This window comes from Miscanthus floridulus, chromosome 17, assembly GCF_019320115.1.
Source record: "Miscanthus floridulus cultivar M001 chromosome 17, ASM1932011v1, whole genome shotgun sequence".
NCBI lineage: Eukaryota > Viridiplantae > Streptophyta > Magnoliopsida > Poales > Poaceae > Miscanthus > Miscanthus floridulus.
In genome coordinates, this window is record NC_089596.1 from 21984754 (window position 1) to 22004734 (window position 19981).

At 43.3% G+C, this 19981-nt stretch overlaps 1 pseudogene; it reads left to right on the forward strand.

Annotated features, from left to right (window-relative positions):
• Positions 1-2825: 2825 nt before the first annotated feature.
• Positions 2826-4064, forward strand: LOC136515395 (kinesin-like protein KIN-13A; annotated as a pseudogene).
• Positions 4065-19981: the final 15917 nt, after the last annotated feature.

Here is a 19981-nt window from a genome sequence, read left to right on the forward strand (position 1 = left end):
AACCCCTACCAGGCTGTGATATGAGGCCTCAACTAGAAACCCATCGCAGGAACTGCGATGCTCAGGAAACCATCAACATTAACCAAGCCCAACACCGACGCGATCAATCCCCACCTCACCAGCAGAACGTGTCGGTAACTGGCTACTCAGCGTTCGTGCCAGATCTACGCAGGGTAGTCTGGCCCAAAAAGTTTAGAGCCGGTCCCATCGACAAGTACGATGGCACCACCAATCCCAGGGAGTGGATCCACATCTATTCCATGGTGATCGAAGCAGCATCAGGTAATGACTACGTGAAAGCCAATTACCTGCTGACTATCCTACAAGGATTGGCCCGAACATGGCTGATGAATCTGCACGAGGGCACTGCCCGATCTTGGGAGCACTTGTGCCAGATGTTCGAGGCCAATTTGCATGCTACATACAACCACCCCAAACATGAGGATGATCTGTTTGCATGCATCCAAAAGCCCGATGAGTCTCTTTGGGACTTTATCCGTAGGTTCAGCGATATCCACAACACGATCCCCGACATGATTGAAGATCAGGTGATTGTGGCCTTTAAACAGGGCTGCAAGGATGAAAGAACAGAGGAGAAGTTGGCCACCAAGAACCCAAAGTCAGTGGTTGTGAGATCAACCCGAGTCCACCTAAGCAGCCGATGACAAAAAGAAGAACAAGGAAAAGAAGCGTAAGACTGAACGCGCCGACGTCCTTGCCGCCGAGAAGGGAAATGCACCACCTTGACGACAAGGTAAACCCGATGACCTCCCCATGTATTGTCCTGTTCATTGCTCTACCAAGCACAGCCTTGCGGACAGCAGAAGCAAGAGGACGAACAACAGAGAAGAGGCGATGCGCCCGGGAGGCAACAACAGCACAATCATTGTGCTGAACTGGCTCAAGATGATGATGCAATCATCCTACCAGAGATGGAAATCTTGACGATCTACGATGGCAGTGCCACCCCCACCTCCAAGACCAAGTTAAAGCAAGTCGAGCGGCAGGTCAACAGCACTCAGCCCTCAGACAAATGGCTCAAATGGTCAGAGGTGCCTATCAAGTTCGACCTTACAAATTACCCCGTGAATCTGTATGACGGAGCACTGCTCCCGTTGGTGATCAAGCCATACATCGGGAATTACAATGTTGGGAGGGCCTTGATCGACAATGGCAGTGCACTCAACCTACTCTTCGTGAGCACCTATGATGGACTAGGCTTGCCCAGGAAATCTCTCATCCCGGTCAACGAGCCCTTCTACGAGATAATGCCGAGCATGTCTGCATACCTGAAAGCCCTAGTTTGGTTTTGGCTAATTGATGAAACCTAGTGTACTAACCTATTGCTCTAAGAGTGATTATGAGATAGGTTGGTACATCCCAAATGATGGAGCTACAAGGCACTCAAAGTGATGGAGGTGGCCTAGTTGATGTTGATTAGGTGCTCCAAATTGGGAAAAGAAGAAGGAGAAAAACAAAATTGATCAGGCAAAGGTATAAAACCTGAGGATCATTTTGTTTTGGTGATCAAGACACTATAGAGAGTGTGATCACATTTGGGATAGATAGCCGTACTATGAAGAGGGGAAATCATAGTTAAAGCAGTTAGCAAGTGCCACTAGGTGAAGTGATTCATGCATATGCATTAGGACATAGTGTGCTAACTCTTAACCCTTGAAAAATGCTAACACACGTGCACAAGCGGTGTAACACTTTGGTGTTAGCACATGGAAGCAAAGGTGGAAGAAAGGAGTTGAAATGGTGAAGAAACAGAGCTTCGGACCCTAGGGCGTGGTGGTCCGGACCATCAGTGATGGGTTCAAAACCTAACCCTAGGTGATTAGTGCTGTGGCACTTGATCCGGACTCTGGTGGCACGGGGGGTCCGGACCAACAGCCCTTGGTCTGGTTGGAGGCCCCCGGCCACGTGGTGAGCTACGAAGAGGCGAGGGAGCTCTAGACTTGGTGCTTTGGTTCGGACGGTGGAGCTGGACGGAGTCTGAACATGTTTTGCCCCTCGGGAACCTTACTGGAAGTGTCCGGACTAGGGTCAGCGAAGGTCCGGACGCCGACTGTTCATCGTTCAGAGCCTGAGTCTAGACGCGCGGGAAGAGCTGACCGGGTGTGGCAACGGCTAGTTTCAAACGCAAGGACACATGGCGACGCGATGTTATACGTTGAAGCGAACCGGACCTTGGGCCCTTGGTCCGGAGTGGCCACTGATCCTCAGTCCGGACGGTGAGTCCGGAGGCCCGTAACGGCTACTAGACACGTGGCGCGCTATGGCTGCGACTGTGAGGAACCGGACCCAGGATGATTGGTCCGAACCCCTCGGTCTGGAGCACTGTTGCTCGGTCCAGTTGCCTCTGCGAAGGGGTAACGGCTAGTGGAGGCTTGGGGCCTCCATAAATAGATGTTGGCCGGCTTTAGCTTACTCTCTTGTATATTTTCATCAGTGATACATCATTGTGAGCTAAGCCAAGCCTCTCCCACTCAATCTCTTGCTTGATTGTGCATCCAAGTGAGTTGGGAGTAATCCAAAGTGCATTTGCTTGAGTAATTACATCTAGTGGCACTTGTGGAGCCTGACAGAAATTCCTTAGTATGATTTTAAGTTATTCTAATAGAGGGAGAGAAGAAAACGGCGCAACATCTGGTAATGACAGGGAGAGGTATGATTTGAAGTCTAGCCAAACTGCTTACACTAGTAAGGCATAGTTGGTTCAGAATTCAGCAAACACACAGGAGGAGGAGAAAGTCACAAAAGTCTCACCTCCTCGGAGAAAGGCTTATAGAGAAGACAAATCTAATAGGCAGAGCAATTACATGAAAAAGGATAATGGTCCTGAGACAGGTCGGGCTGGGTATATGATGCAGCAGGCAAAGCAGCTGCAACAGCAGCAAAGGCCAGCATCTGCTTCAGCTTCATCAAGGCAATCTGAAAAGGAAAGTTCTTGTGATGATGTAGAAATTGATGCAATTCTTGAGGTAAAGACAATTCATGAAAATGCTGTGTGATTTTATCCTGCATCGAGATGTGTTGCTAAGCTTTCTTTTGTATGTTAGGAAGAGGAGGCCCTCATAGCAGCTCACAGGAAGGAAATCGATAATACTATGGAGATCGTGCGGGAAGTAAGTTTTAATCTACTGAATAATGTCCATGATAATGTTCTTAGATTGACAGCTGTATACATACAATAAGTCATCTTACTGATGTATGGCGAATTAGAATTTGAAAAAGCCAGACTGTAGGCTTTGATCATCAATTAGTTAAAATCTATCTATGTTTACTTGTTTAGTGGACAAAAAGATATATCAATAGATTTGTACTCCATGCCAAAACCGATGCGAATGGTGCTTAGTCAAATGATTTGAAGTTTGACCAAATTTATATAAAAAGATGCTAATATTATCGTACTAATTAAGTATCATTAGAAGCGTCATAAAAATAATATTTTTAATATTTTCTATGAACTTCGTCAAACTTAAGATAGTTTGACTTTGACCAGACCTAGAATTGCATCCTTTTTTGGGACGGAGGTAGTATTTCACATGCCTTTTAGTAAAATAGTTTTGTAGTAATTGATATTATATTGTAAGAGAATCAATGGACAAATCGTACCTTGATAGATTCTTTTAATTATATAATACGCCTTATTATAATGATATTTGTGTGTTCATAGGAAGAAATGTGATTGGCTAGTACACATATATGCACATACATGTCCAGACTAGTTATCATAAAGAGGGGACCATATATTTTGTGAATTAACGTTTAAGCTGTCTATTTGCTTTTGACGTCCTTGTTTGTTCTTTTGTTTTAAGGTCACTGGTTGATAATACCGCTATTTCACAGCGCTGTTCATTTTGCCATGCTGCTTAAACACATGCTTTATTTTTCTCAGGAGATGAACCTTTTGGCAGAAGTTGATCAACCAGGTAGCCTGATTGACAACTATGTGACCCAAGGCTGCAGGTTTGGTCAGCCTCCAAGCACGCTTGGCACGGTTCCAGCACCGCCTCAAAGAGCAAGAGATCCTTAGCCGCAAGAAACCTTCCAGATAGTATGATCAGCAATGGCTCATTGGCTCTGGCCTTTTGCCTGGTAATCTGATTGCTTGGAGATCAGTTGTGGTCTCAGTTGTTTTTTACCTGTGTGCTCCAGTAAATGCTAGTCCCAAGCAAGGCAGTGATAGAAGACACATGGGAGTGGCTTAGGGCGGTCTTGATGTTGAGGCCGTGGTCCTGGTTGATATCACCTGCACACTTTGGGTTTGTCTTGTCAGGGTTGATAACCAGTTTGGTAATAGTCCTTTTTGCAGTGGGGCTGCTTGGGTGTGCTTTTTTTGGAGGATGTAAGGCTTGCCCACTTTGCCTTTCTTTCTTTTCCCCATTTTGTACGAGGAATTGGAACTGTTGTTTGCAGATATCAGTGGGTCTGATTTTCGCCGTTGGGTCTTTGTGGAAACTGATACATTGTTGTATATTCATTACTGATATTATTTGCATTGAGGAAGTGTTTACATCAAAATTTGGGAAGAAGAATGCGGGAACTCGAAGCTCCCAAGATCGTGCCATCAAGGAATCGATTGCATAAAGGTCGATATCAGCTGATTCAAATGCAGCACTAGAATCGGCTCTCTTCAGATGACACCAGCAGATAACGACAAAAAAGCTACGGTTGGCATCGGAAAAAATATGTTGGACTTTACAAAAAGGGAAAGATTAGGGTCCAAGTTATCTTAAATTAGGAATGTTTTCTCTTATGCCAAAGATTGTAATGAGTCGTGGTTAAGTAAGATTCATGCTTAGGTTCCGGATATAAATATTGGACCCCGGCTATTGTAAAAGACATCGAATCAACCAATACAAGTTACTTTGTTTTTTTGGCTCCGTGCCAACCCTTAGGAATAGGAGTAGAGTAGAATCCGGCGAGTTCTTCAACAAGCAGGGCTGCATCAGTCCGGCCGACCTCCGGCTTGTCTGTAAGTACCGTCATGGTTTATACTTTGGTTTGTACGGCTGCATCGGTTAAGTTCGACCTCCACTGCGAGCTCTAGTATAAACTAGTTATCGATCTTGGTCTAATTCAAGTACTGCTACATCGATCCGGTCGACCTCCACTGCTCGGATTAGATTAAGGTCAAGTTATCGGCTCTACCTAAGGGTGGCATCCTTCAGGTAGACTCATTAAGTTACCGATCTTGCTGATGTTCTTACTGTCATTAGTCTTTTCTGCAATATCAACCTACCCCGTCGAGATCGATCTAGATCAGCCTCACATCCTTTTAATCCCTCGTTTATCTCGATTACATTACAATAGTCATTACTTTAAGCGATGGGTTATGTTTTATCGGCTGATCTACTTCGATCTTGATAGTGCATAGTACGCGGTCAGGGCATGTCTGATCTTGAGGAGGTTTACTAGCTAGTTGAATCAGGTCTATAGCCCACTATCACGACTGCATCGATCCGGTCGACCCCCACTATTAGTACTCTAGACCGGAGGATGCTAGCTGGTAGGTTTGCTTTCGACCAGGCATGACCCTGGCTGTTTGCTATGCCTGCATCGGCTAAATAGCCGATCGCTCGTATTTCAACGTTCATACTATGTTTTCATGATCCTGTTAAATATGAGTAGATCCGTTTTCTTTAAGGATATAATATGTTATCTTTATTATGGCTGTATCGATCCGGTCGAAACCCACTGTTAAAGATGATAGGTTAGATTTGAGGAGTTGATAGGTCTGCTCGTGTTGAATAGTCTATTGTTCACATGCTATGATCCTTTTTCTACCTGAATCGGCTCTTTTAGCCGATTCGTCTGCGCTTCCACAGATATGACACGCTCTCATGAACCTCTTGAAGTATGGTTGATTCTATGAATTCTTTGGATTTAGTTTGTTGTTATCATCATAGCTGCATCGATCCGATCGAACCCCACTGTTAGTGGTTATGGATTAGGTCTAGACGGTTCGTGGGTCCGTTTGTATCAAATAGTCAATTGTGCGCGTGGCATATCCCTTTTTCTTACTAAATTCATTGGCTCTATATTACGTATTGACCGAATTTGATTTAGCCAGTGATGTATCTTTGACACATACATGTTAATACCTCAAGAGAAAGAATCATTAAAATTGGGTACATCGCAATTGTCATTATGAAGTCAATCACAACCCACAAATGTTACAGTTCTTAACAGCCGATTTTCTTCTCGTATCGGTTATTTGATCGATTTTGCCGTTTGGCTGTTGGTCCACTAGATCGCCGAGCACTCACCGGCGTTGTCGACCACGGCTAACGTTGTCCAACCACACACTATGACTAAAGGTAAAATAACGATGGTTCATCATTGGCATCACTAGCGCGTGCTCGGCATCATTAGTGAGTGGTCGGATATCTTCGTGATCCAGTGGGCTAACACTGGCTGCTCCCGAAGTGGCACACTTGGAACTGTCTGGGCAAAAACCGGCATGTTCCACCTTAAATTACTGATAAACTTTCTCTGCTTGTCAATTGCAGGTCAAATTGACTAGCACGCCTCGGGAGGAATTTGCAGGGTTGACTGGTCCTGCGTTGAAGCCAAGCGGATCTCCAGCCTTGCTCCGTCAAGCAGATCCTTCCGGCTTGCTGTGTGTTGACATTTTCGTGTCAACACACGTTTTGGCAAGCTCGGTGGGACCCCACAATCGTCATGGCGACTTACGACAACAATGACATCCTTATGGTACCTTATGAAGACCTATCTAATGAAGATAAATATGTCATCAGCAAAGCTATAGAAGAATTTCAGAACAAGTGTTTGTTGTCCTACACCAAGACACGTGACAATAAAGTTGTTCAGAAATATCCACTACCAAGAGTTCTGTTGCATGGGCAGACAGATGCAGATGAAGCTGAAGACAGACGTTTCTTTGTAGAAGCTGTAAACAAATCTGTTCATGACGCCATATTGAACCACAATGCAGTTTTCCTTAACACATTTCACAACACCATGAAAGAGGTGTTTCATGGGTTTCCAATTGATCAGATTGGGCCAGCTTATTAGAACATTCCACATCCATCGACTCAGGGGACTAATCAAGCCGGTACTAGCCATCAAGAAGTAGGACCAGCTGGTAATGATGATGTCCAGGTAGTTCAAGCTCATCTGAGTAGATTCAAGGTACCACCACCAATCAGATACAGTATAATCTTGGTTCGTCAGAACAGCATGTGCAACAGCCGACGGGGCAAGTTCAGAATCAAATGGTCAATTTTGGCACGTCATGCCAGATACCGTCGTCGGCTCAAAAAATAGCGCCATAAGTTCAAAGGATTCATAGAGATATAGATCCTAATATCTATAACCAGAGACTTTAAGCAACAAACTAGCAAAGGACCTAGCAGATAGAGATTCCGCAAGGGTATCATTATGTCATAGATTACAACACCCTTCACATGATTCCAAATCCGGGGTATCAAGGTACCAGAAATTTTAATCCACAGATGGGTTAGCAATTGCAGCGAAATTCAAATTCAAATGCTGATGAGTTATTGCTTAGAGTGACCGAGATGATGAAGAATCAGTTCGGTTTGAAGCCAAAAGGTTAGACCTTCTCGTACAAACGCCCATATCTAGAGTGGTATGATTTGGTCGCTCTCCCTGCAAATTATAGGTTTCCGAAGTTTGCTAAGTTCACTGGCTAAGATAGCACAAGCACAATAGAACATGTCAGTCGGTATCTTACACAGTTGGGCGAAGCATCCATTGAAGAGGCCCATCAAGTTTGTTTCTTCTCCTTGTCTCTGTCAGGACTAGCCTTCACTTGGTTTTCTTCGCTGCTAGTTAACTCCATTGCTAATTGGGCTAACCTAGAGAAGAAGTTTCATACATATTTTTACACTAGGACAGGAGAAAAGAAAATTATTGATTTGATGACTATAAGGCAGAGAACCAAAGAATCGGGCACCGAGTTTCTTCAGAGGTTTCGAGAGACCAGAAATTTGTGCTTCTTATTGAACTTAACTGATGATCAGCTAGCTGCTTTGGCTGTTCAAGGAATGTTGCCAACATGGAGAGAGAAGCTGCTGGGGCAAGAATTTGACAACTTAGGTCAGTTGGCTCAACGAGTGGCGGTGCTCAATAGCCAATTCCAGAGTATGTGCAGAGATACTGATTCTAGAAGAATGCCGCAATTGCCGAAACCTATAATGCATATTCAGTTGATGACTGCTATGAAGACGATGATGAAGAAGAAGTTGCCGTGGCTGAATAGAATTGGGGTAAGAAGACAATAATAGTGTCAAATCCTTGGGGAAGAGGAGTCGAAGAAAGCTATGATTTCGACGTCATAAAATTGGACAAGCTCTTCGATTTCTTGCTCGAGAAGGGACAGATCAAGTTGCCCGATAATCATGTTATGTTGCCTCCCGATCAGTTGAAGAATAAGAAGTTCTGCAAATTTCACAACGCCACTTCTCATTCTACTAATGAGTGTAGAGTTTTTTGGCAACATATACAGAGAGCTATTCAACAAGGAAGGCTCAAATTTAATACACCTCGAAAGATGAAGGTTGATGATAATCCTTTCTCAAGAGATCAGAACATGGTTGATGCTAGGTTGCTCAAAGGGAAAACTAAAGTCCTAACATCAACTAGATCAAGAGAAACTGGAACAGTCGATCCCGAGATGTAAATATCGGCTGATGAATATAGAGAGCCGATATGAACAGGAGGAGACATCAAGGAAAGGGGCGACAAGGCCGCGTGTTACATCTCGAATTTTGTTGAATAAATGACAGCAGTAGAAGGAAAAGAATTATCAGCGTTGGTTAGAAGAGCAAGAATACCAGCGTCAACAAGAAAAAGAGAGGTATGAGAGAAAGCGAGCTGAATCGCATTGGATCTGTCCTTTTTTCAGATATTGTTGGAATGAAGGTTTGAAGTTGCCTACTAGAAATAACTGTCTGGAATGCAGCGAACAATATTGGGAGTTTAGGCAATCTCAAGACAACCGTCAGTCTATCCATGCTCGAGATGAGTATCATCATAATAATATGGATCGGCGCTTAAAAAATAAAGGTGTTCATGATCGGCTAGGAAAGCGAGTTGTTGATCAAAATTGGACTAATTATGAAGAAGAGGATAGTGAAGAAGAATATGTTTGGCAGGAAGGGCAATGGTGTCCAGGAGGTTTGACAAGAAGCCAGAAAAGAAGGGTGCAACGCCTAAGGAACAGAGAGCTAGAACATGCTCAGGCGTTTGGTAAACCTCAAGTGTGGCGTGCTAAACAAACAGCTAGTAGGGGTCAACCATCGACTAATATTCAAATAACTTTTTTATTACCATCAGAATTTAGAGCTCTAGTAGACCAAGAAGTCTATTCGGATTTTGATGAATCAGAGTATGAAGAGATAGTTGTCAAGTTAACAGTTATACAGCAGGCTATATTCAATAAGCTAGTCAAACATCGGCACTTAAAGGCTTTATATATAAAAGGTTTTGTTGATGGGAAGCCGATGAGCAAGATGTTGGTGGACGGAGGTGTTCCTATCAATCTTATGCCTTACCCCACTTTTTGTAAACTTGGCAAGGGACCAGGAGATTTGATTGAGACCGACATGATGCTTAAGGATTTTGAGGGTAATGCGTCTAAGACCCCGAGGGCAATGAACGTCGAATTGACAATCGGAAGTAAGACTTTGCTCACCACATACTTCGTCATTGATGGAAAAGGTTCATACAGTCTACTCCTTGGTCATGACTGGATTCATGCAAATTGTTGTGTACCATCAACTATACATCAATGTTTGATTCAATGGCATGAAGATGATGTTGAGCTGGTTCACGCTGACGAATCTGTGAGTATCGCAACAGCCGATCCAGTATTTTGGGAGCTAGAAGACTTTGAGTGTTTTTCTAGCAAGCTATGGGAAGGAGGCTTCATTAGAGTCAATGATGAAAGCCAATAGCCGATCCAAGCAGTCGGCTTTGAAATTTTATTTTAATGGATAATCCAATAGATGGTACAGATGGTAAACTAGGGCATGGCTTCACGTCAGCTGATGAATTAGAAGAGATGTATATTGGTTCTGGAGATAGGTCTAGGCCGACGTATATAAGTACCAAGTTGGATCCTGAGTATAAGCAAGAGTTAGTAGATCTATTAAAGGAATTTAAAGATTGTTTTGCTTGGGAATACTATGAGATGCCTGGTCTAGACCGATCAATTGTTGAACATCGGTTGCCAATCAAACCTGGATATCGGCCGTTTAAACAAGCTCCGAGGAGGTTCAACCCAAACGTTCTTGATGATATCAAAATGGAGACTGAAAGATTACTAGAAGCAAAATTTATCCGACCGTGCCGATATGCAGAATGGATATCGAATGTTGTTCCTATGAATAAGAAAAATGGGAAGTTAAGAGTTTGCATTGATTTTAGAGATCTAAACAAGGCTACACCCATGGATGGTTATCCGATGCCGATAGCCAATATGTTGGTAGATGCAGCAGCCGGGCATAAGGTTATTAGTTTCATGGATGGCAATGCAGGATATAACCATTTTTTTATGGCTGAGGAAGACAGCTAAAATAGCTTTCAGATGCCCTGGCGCAATTGGTTTATTTGAATGGGTTGTAATGACCTTTGGTTTGAAGAATGCCGGTGCAACTTATCAGAGGGCAATGAATTATATTTTTCATAAGTTGATCGGCAGGATTGTTGAAATCTACATCGATGATGTGATGGTGAAATCCAAGGGATACAAGGAACATCTAGCTGATTTGCGGGAGACTTTGGAGTGCATAAGAAAACATGGTCTAAAGATGAATCCTAATAAGTGTGCCTTTGGAGTATCAACTAGACAATTTTTGGGTTTCATGGTCCACGAGAGAGGAATCGAAATTGGTCAAAAAAAGTATGAAAGCAATTGATGAGGCAGTGCCCCCGACTACTAAAATAGAGTTACAATCTTTGCTTGGTAAGATTAATTTTATCAGAAGATTTATTTCAAATTTGTCGAAAAGAGTTCTGTCGTTTTCTCCCTTGTTGAAGTTGAAAAATGGTCAAGAATTTAAGTGGGGTGACGTACAACAAAAGGTGTTTGAGGAGATAAAAGAATATATGAAATATCCACCTGTGCTAGTCCCTCCTCAGCAAGGTAAGCCTTTTAAGTTGTACACATTGGCCGATGACCAAACAATTGGATCAGCCTTGATGCAAGAGTTTGAAGGAAAAGAACGAGGTGTTTTCTATCTGAGTAGAAGGCTTTTGGACCCAGAAACAAGATATTCTCCCATCGAAAAGTTATGCTTATGCTTATGCATATATTTCTCTTGCACTAAGTTGCGGCATTATTTATTATCGACTGAGTGTACAGTTGTTTGCAAGGCTAATGTGATCAAGCACATACTATCAATGCCAATATTAAATGGAAGAATTGGGAAGTGGATTCTTGCATTATCAGAATTTGATTTAAAGTACGAATCGGCCAAAGAAGTCAAAGGGCAAGTAATAGCCTATTTTGTCACCCAGCATCATAAGCCAAGTATTGGCTACATAGAGCCGGTATCTTGGGCGTTGTTCTTTGATGGGTCATTATGCAAGCAAGGTAGTGGCGTTGGTATTGTTATTATTTCACCTCGAGGGGGTGGTAAGTTTTGAGTTTGCTTTTCCAATTGAGCCGATGATTACCAACAACCAAGCAGAATATGACGCTATTCTTAAGGGGCTTCAACTTCTTCATGAAGTAAAGGCCAAGGCAATTGAAGTATTTGGAGATTCACAGTTAATTATTAATCAGTTGATCGGCCTATATGAATGCAAAGAAGATACTCTGAGGGGATATTATGATGAGTGCCAAAGGTTGCTCAAGGAATTTCCTCATGTCTCTCTTCAGCACATTCCGAGAGCACAGAATCAAGAGGCTAATCGTTTAGCTCAGAGTGCGTCAGGTTATCGAGTGTTTCAAGAGATCTTAAGTAGCGATACCTCGAATAATGATTGGAGTTGAAATAGCCGATTACCTTAAGAATCCATTACAGAAGATTACCAGAAGGCTAAGGTATAAATCAACTAAGTATGTTTTGCTGGATGATCGGTTATATTACAAAACAGTCGATGGGGTGTTGCTTAAATGCTTAAATCAAGAAGAAGCTAAGGTGTTAATGGGTGAAGTGCATGAAGGGATATGTGGAGCTCATCAATCGGCTTATAAGATGAAATTGATTATTCGCAGGACTGGATATTTCTGGCCAACAATACTAGAAGATTGTTTTGAATATTATAAGGGGTGTCAAAATTGTTAATGTTTTGGTAATATTCAGAAATCACCCGCATCGGCTATGAATCCAATAATCAAACCAAGGCCGTTTCGAGGTTGGGGAATTGATTTAATTGGCCAGATTTTTCTGCCTTCAAGTAAAGGACATAAGTTCATATTGGTAGCAATGGATTACTTCACTAAGTGGGTTGAGACAATTCCTTTGAAGACGGTAACCTCAAAGAACATGGTTGATTTTGTCAAGGAGCATATTGTGTATCGTTTTGGAATTCCTCAAACTATCACTACCGATCAAGGGACAATGTTCACATCAAAAGAGTTTGGAGATTTTGCCGCCCGTATGGGAGTTAAGTTGTTAAATTCTTCTCCTTACTATGCTCAGGCTAATGGCCAGGCAGAAGCGTCCAATCAAATTATGATTAAGCTGATCAAGAAAAAGATTGAAGAGCAGCCAAGGAAGTGGCATTCAACGCTTAATGAGGCACTATGGGCATATAGGATGGCCAGTCATGGATCGATTAAAACGTCACCTTATGAACTTGTGTATGGTCATAATGCAGTCCTTCCTTGGGAGAATCAAACTAGATCGAGGCGTGTCACATTGCAAAATAATTTATCAACCGAAGTCTACAAGAATCTTATGATAGACGACTTAGAGGACTTGAGTTGCCATCGGCTGCATGCTCTTGAGAATATCGAAGCCAATAAACTGAGGATTGCAAAGTATTACAATAAAAAGGTCAAGGACAAACAATTTTCTGAAGAAGACTTAGTCTGGAAAGTAAAATTGCCGATCGAATCAAAGGACAGCAAGTTCGGCAAATGGTCACCTAATTGGGAAGGACCTTATCGGATTAAACGTTGTGCGCCTGGCAATGCTTATATTTTGGAAACACTAGGAGGAGAAGAAGAGTTTGATAGAGCAATCAATGGAAAATATTTAAAGAAATATTATCCTAGCGTTTGGATTAATACTTGACAGCCGATTTGTTCGATCATCGGCTCTAATAGCCGATACTAGAAGGGTATCACCTCTAGTTCAAAAATAAACCCGAAGGGGTAAAAGCCAGTATGATATGTATCGTCTATAGAGTAAGAACAAACATAGATTGGTGCAGGGAATATGAGTACAAGAAACCAATTAAAACAAAGAAATTGTTTGCCAGCATCTCCTATTACAAGCTAAAGGCCGGGGAACACTTTATTCACTCTGTCATCGGCCTGGGAAGCAAGGGCTATGGAGCTGGCGGCGTCGAAGAAATCCTCAACCAAGCGCTCATGATCTCCAAGGTGTTCGGTGGCTAGAAAACCATGGGGAAGAAGTCGAAGCTCGTGGCCAGAGTAAGCTTGCACAGCAGCCAATGCCATGGCAGCACCATGACGAACACCATGAAGAGCAACCTCCCTGACATGGTTTGGGATATCATACAAGCGAACCACCGGCATGGCACCCCTAGCGTTAACTAATCCTACCGCGTGCTCCGCAGCTGATCGGAGGCTTTCCAGCTAGGCCGATAGATCTAAAAAGATTCAAGGAAGGGATGATCAAGATCTAGAAGGCAAAAACTAAGAAGAGACAGAAAATTGTGGTAGGCATCTCATCCATGATTCTAGCCCCGGCCTTGGCCAATCTCTCCTCCACCTGGTCGGCCTCGGAAGGTGATCGGCACTGAGCCAAGGTGGCCAGAGCCGATTCTGCGATGGAGAGGCAGTCGACGAGCTCCTGGCTAGCCCGATCGATGGAGGCAATCAGATCGTCGTTGTTGATCCGTCTCCTTGGGTAGCAGGGGAGCTGGCAGCAAATTGTTGATGAGGACGACCCCGAAAGTTGAGCGGAGTCGGCCCTATGCTCTGGGACGATGGGAGCATCCTGGATTTTGCCCTCCTGATGACGAAGACGCTAGCGTGGTGACATAGACCCGTTAAAGGCCTCCTCAGCAGACCTCTTGCTGTTCTCCATGACTCCAAACCTATGGGAAACCATAATCACACCAAAGACATGGAAGGTTTGGGATGAAGCAGGTTGTTTTTCGATCCACAACCATGGCCCGTATATATAGCCCAGGAGGTGAGAAGATAGGCTTCATCGGGGTTATGGAATTAAAGTCAGATATGGAAATGGATCGACACTCCAAAAATTCAGGAGATGGATCATGAAGAGATAACAGATTCAGACTTATTGCTTCCCATGATTACAAAATATCGTGGGACTGATACGAAAGGTTTACATTAATTGACGATCAACCCACTAAGGTTTCTTTAGATTGAAGGGAGTCTGGATCCCCGCAAGGCCGAAGGTCATCATGGACCAAGTCATATCGGCCCGTTGATAAAATTGCATCAGGGGAAGAGGAAAGGCTACCTGCTTAAAAGATGCCCATATACCCAACCAATTTCTTGGTGACTGGGAAACAATGGGAAAGACAGCTGCCTACTAAAAGATGCCCATTTCTCGGTGGCTGGGAAACCGTGGGAAAGAAGTCTGTGGTTTTCCCGATGGGCATTTGATGAAGCGAACTAGGGGAAGGTGTCCACACATTTTAGCCCTTGTAAACACTAGAACAGCTCTACGATCATGGTGAGAAAACTCAGGTGATGTCACAAGAATTCTTCTAACCGCAGTAGCTGATCCTCTTGCTCGACAAGGTGCTGAAATGAGCGACACAATCACCCTATGCACAAGAATTCTTCTAACCACTCAAGATCCTCATAGCAAGGAATTAGACCATGGAGGGTCTGGCGGAGCCAGGGGCACTCGAGGAAGCAAGCAGAAGAGAAACATAACTGAGTTGTTGAGTTGCTCTCGCCAGAGTCGGATAGACATTTATAGTTGTCCTGGAAAGATGGATCCAAGCGCCCGTGAAGCAATGATGCTCTCATAAAGCTTTGAAGCATGGGCTCATAAGCTGGCAAAGACGGTGATAGATAGTAGACCCCAGATCAAGATTCTCTACCCGTGACTATGGACCTATTGGAGGTACATGCATGGTAATTTTGGAATAAAATTACTTTTATCCCAAAATTGGGGGGCATGTGTTTACACCAAAATTTGGGAAGAAGAATGCGGGAACTCGAAGCTTCCAAGATTGTGCCATCAAGGAATCGATTACATAAAGGTCAATATCAGCTGATTCAAATGCAACACTGGAAACGTCTCTCTTCAAATGACGCCAGCAGATAACAAAAAAAAGCTACGGTTGGTATCGGGAAAAATATGTTGAACTCTACAAAAAGGAAAAAGATTAGGGTCAAAGTTATCTTAAATTAGGAATGTTTTCTCTTATGCCAAAGATTGTAATGAGTCATGCTTAAGTAGGATTCATGCTTAGGTTTCGGGCATAAATATTGGACCCCGGCTACTGTAAAAGACAACGAATCAACCAATACAAGTTACTTTCTTTTTTGGCTCCGTGCTAACCCTTAGGAGTAGGAGTAGAGTAGAATCCGGTGAGTTCTTCAACAAGCAGGGCTGCATCGGTCCGGCCGACCTCCGGCTTATCTGTAAGTACCATCATGGCTTATACTTTGGTTTGTATGGCTGCATCGGTTAAGTTCGACCTCCACTGCGAGCTCTAGTATAAACTAGTTATCAATCTTGGTCTAATTCAAGTACGGCTGCATCGATCCGGTCGACGTCCACTGCATGGATTAGATTAAGGTCAAGTTATCGGCTCTACCTAAGGGTGGCGTCCTTTGGATAGATTCATTAAGTTACCGATCTTGCTGATGTTTTTACTGTCATTAGTCTTTTTAGCAATATCAACCTGCCCGATCGAGATCGATCTAGATCGGCCTCACATCCTTTTAATCCCTTGCTTATCTCGATTACAATGCAATGGTCGTTACTTTAAGCGATGGGTTACGTTTTATCGGCTGATCTACTTCGATCTTGATCGTGCATAGTATGCGGTCGGGGCATGTCTGATCTTGAGGAGGTTTACTAGCTAGTTGAATCTGGTCTATAGCCCACTATCACGGCTGCATCGATCCGTTCGACCCCCACTATTAGTACTCTAGATCGGAGGATGCTAGCTGGTAGGTTTGCTTTCGACCAGGCATGACCCTGGCTGTTTGCTATGCCTGCATCGGCTAAATAGCCAATCGCTTGTATTTCAATATTCATAGTGTGTTTTCAAGATCCTGTTAAATATGAGTAGATCCGTTTTCTTTAAAGATAGAATTTGTTATCTTTATTATGGTTGCATCAATCTTTCGAACCCCACTGTTAAAGATGATAGGTTTGATTTGAGAAGTTGATAGGTCTGATCGTGTTGAATAGTCTATTGTTCACATGCTATGATCCTTTTTCTACCTGAATCGGCTCTTTTAGCCGATTCGTCTGCGCTTCCACATATATGACACGCTCTCATGAACCGGTTGAAGTATGGTCGATTCTATGAATTCTTTGGATTTAGTTTGTTGTTATCATCATAGCTGCATCGATCCGGTCGAACCTCACTGTTGGTGGTAATGGATTAGGTCTAGACGGTTTGTGGTTCCGTCTGTATCAAACAGTCGATTATGCGCATGGCATATCCCTTTTTCTTACTAAATTCATTGGCTCTACATTACGTATTGACCGAATTTGATTTAGCCAGTGATGTATCTTTAACACATACATGTTAATAGCTCAAGGGAAAGAATCATTAAAATTGGGTACATCGTAATTGTAATTATGAAGTCAATCACAACCCGCGAATGTTACAGTTCTTAACAACCGATTTTTTCTAGTATTGGTTATTTGATCGATTTCCCCATTTGGCTGTTGGTCCATTGGATCACCGAGCACTCACCAGCGTTGTCGACCATGGCTAACGTTGTCCGACCACACACTATGACTAAAGGTAAAATAACGATGGTTCATGGTCGGCATCACTAGCGCGTGCTCGGCAGCATTAGTGAGTGGTCGGATATCTCCGTGATCCAGTGGGCTAACACTGGCTACTCCCGAAGCGGCACACTTGCAATTGTCTGGGCAAAAACCGGCATGTTCCACCTTAAATTACTAATAAACTTTCTCTCCTTGTCAATTGTGGGTCAAATTGACCGGCACGCCTTGGGAGGAATTCGCAGGGTCGACTGCTCCTGCGTTGAAGCCAAGCGGATCTCCAGCCTTGCTCTATCAAACAGATCCTTCCGGCTTGCTGTGTGTTGACATTTTCGTGTCGACAGGAAGGAAAGGATGTGTGAATGGTGAAGCCCTTGAAATGGCCTTTTCCCCATTTCTTTTGAGCGAAAACAAGGAACACCAACTGTCGTATATATGTAACTTCTCCATTTGTAACAGTGACAGTCAGCATTCTCCGAGACTGACCTTTTCTTATGATTTTTTTTCTGGACAAACTCCAACATGAGGTATAAATCAGGTCGAAACTCATGGGTTTTTTCGTGGTCCTAAGCTTCAATAGGTTTAGGGTCTTTTGGTTAGCGGTGGTCATGGAGGTCCTAAGCATCAATAGGTTTAGGTTGAATCTAATGAATTTGATGTTAGCTTGAAGATATACCATCTAATTATTTAAAGATAAACAAGATCATCGTTTCAAATTATGAAAATTGATAACTACTCAGGAATGATGATAGTGTGTTCAGAGGACTAAATAACAAAAAATATTTTGCCATTCTCATTTCCCTCTGTATTTTTTCTTTACCTGAATGCTTTTCTCATAATTATTTTAGTAAGTCACGATATGCAAACTAACTCACATATATATGTTCTATATACTATATTATCCAAGGACATTTTTCCCACTTGAAATGAGTTTTTACAATGCATGTCGAAATCTCACATTATTCACAAAACGAGAGTATTGCAATTGCAATTCAACCTAAGCCAACTTGACTGGAGAATTGGGTAGGCTGATACTCAGCATTGTCCCCAAGGTCTTTGTATATAAGGCAATAAGATAAGAAAATACATTGCTCACTATCCAATTATGTTTTTTGAATAAAGAAGAAGAGAGATGGGGAGGGAAATGTCTCACCCACTAGCAACGTGCATATTTATTACAAATAAGGAAGTCCTCAATGACTTGAAAACACTAGTCTCAGATATATAGATCTCAGGGAGATCTGACGATGGATGGTGTACACATAACTGGATGGGTGCATAAAAAATCAGTTCCATTTGACTGAATATGTGTCTAGAGGCCAAGCAAAATATTTAACTCAATCTATCATCGTAGGCCAAGCAAGCATTGCCATGTCAACTCATCGGCTGATCAGACACTCGGTGGGCTGTCACCACCGCTGCTGCTGATATTGCTAGGTGGATGTTGTTCTGAGGAGGTGTCGCTCCCCACTTGTCCGTCGTCTATATCCAACGGCTCCAGCACATAAACTGCACCATCGCTCATGCCCAGTGCAATCTGGTTAGGCTTCCAAGGATGCGTTGCGACGACCGTGGGATAGATAGTTTCACCGCCACTGGAAACAAGAGAGGCAACGAAAACAAGACGTTTGTTACCAGAATTGAAAGTACCACTCAAACAAAAAAACAGAAACTGCTTGAAACTCCACATACCTAGATATTGAAGATGGTACGTAGGCAGAGGGTGCTATCCAGCACTGTAGCGTAAGAGATTCTGCCTTGAATATTCCAATTGCACCATCACGAAATCCAGCATAGACCAACAAACAACCAAGTGAGTATACCGCACTTGAAATTGGAGCAGGGTGTGCATCTCTTGGGTACCACTGCATTATCAAGTTATGGAAGGTCAAATATCAATGTGTAATGTGCTTATTACAATGCATCGATACGATTAGGAGCATTCGACAAGCATGATGTAAATCATGTAATATGTTAGTACACCAACTCAATAGACAAGACAACATATGATTACTAAGAGATGCAAATATATTGTTATGAAAATGTTGTGAATGACTTACCGAGCACAAGCATTCCAATTGCCAATCATAGATCGCCAACTGACTCTCATGAACTACTAAAAGGTGCGTTCCATCATAGTGAAACTGCACCATTGTATCACCAACTAAAGCACCGGAACCATTAGATGGATGTTTGATGTATCTTGATTTCTAATCCCAACCATCAATGCTCCAAACACATAGCTGCAAATTTCATTTCATTGCAAAAAACAAGAAAAGAATGATTCAGAAAGAAACAATACTGTATTTTTAGATATTTATTCCTTTTAGAAAGTGGAGTGTATTTATAGATCTTTATATATTTTAGAAAATGGACTAATGGATGGTATGAAATGCGACTAACGTAATGTTGGGGGAGCATACCCCGTTTACCCCACAACGCGGCTTACGCCGGAGGAAAGCGCACTTCGGGTGGCCCAGTAGGCCACGGCCCATCATCCGCGTAGCGCCTCGACCACTCGCTCCCCCCAACCACGCAGTCGGGTCAGGATACGAGGCACGACCTCGACCACCCCGGGCCTCGGCTGACTGTCAATGGATAAGACCGAGGGAGGTTGGCGCATTCAATGCGCCCGCTGCAACGAGACGTGCACGCACCGCACACCCACTCAGACCAAAAGGACGACGACCACCCAACAAACCGCGGGGCGTTAGGATGCATCGACCACACTTCGGACCACAGGGTCTTGGAGTGAGGCATCACGCCTCGGACCGCTCCCCCCACCAATTCAAAAGGCCACTCCGTGGCCAGGCGATGTCAGGATATGGCACGGGACCGCTCAAACACGACTCGACGGGCAGGTGTACGACCACGCTCGCCATAGAGCA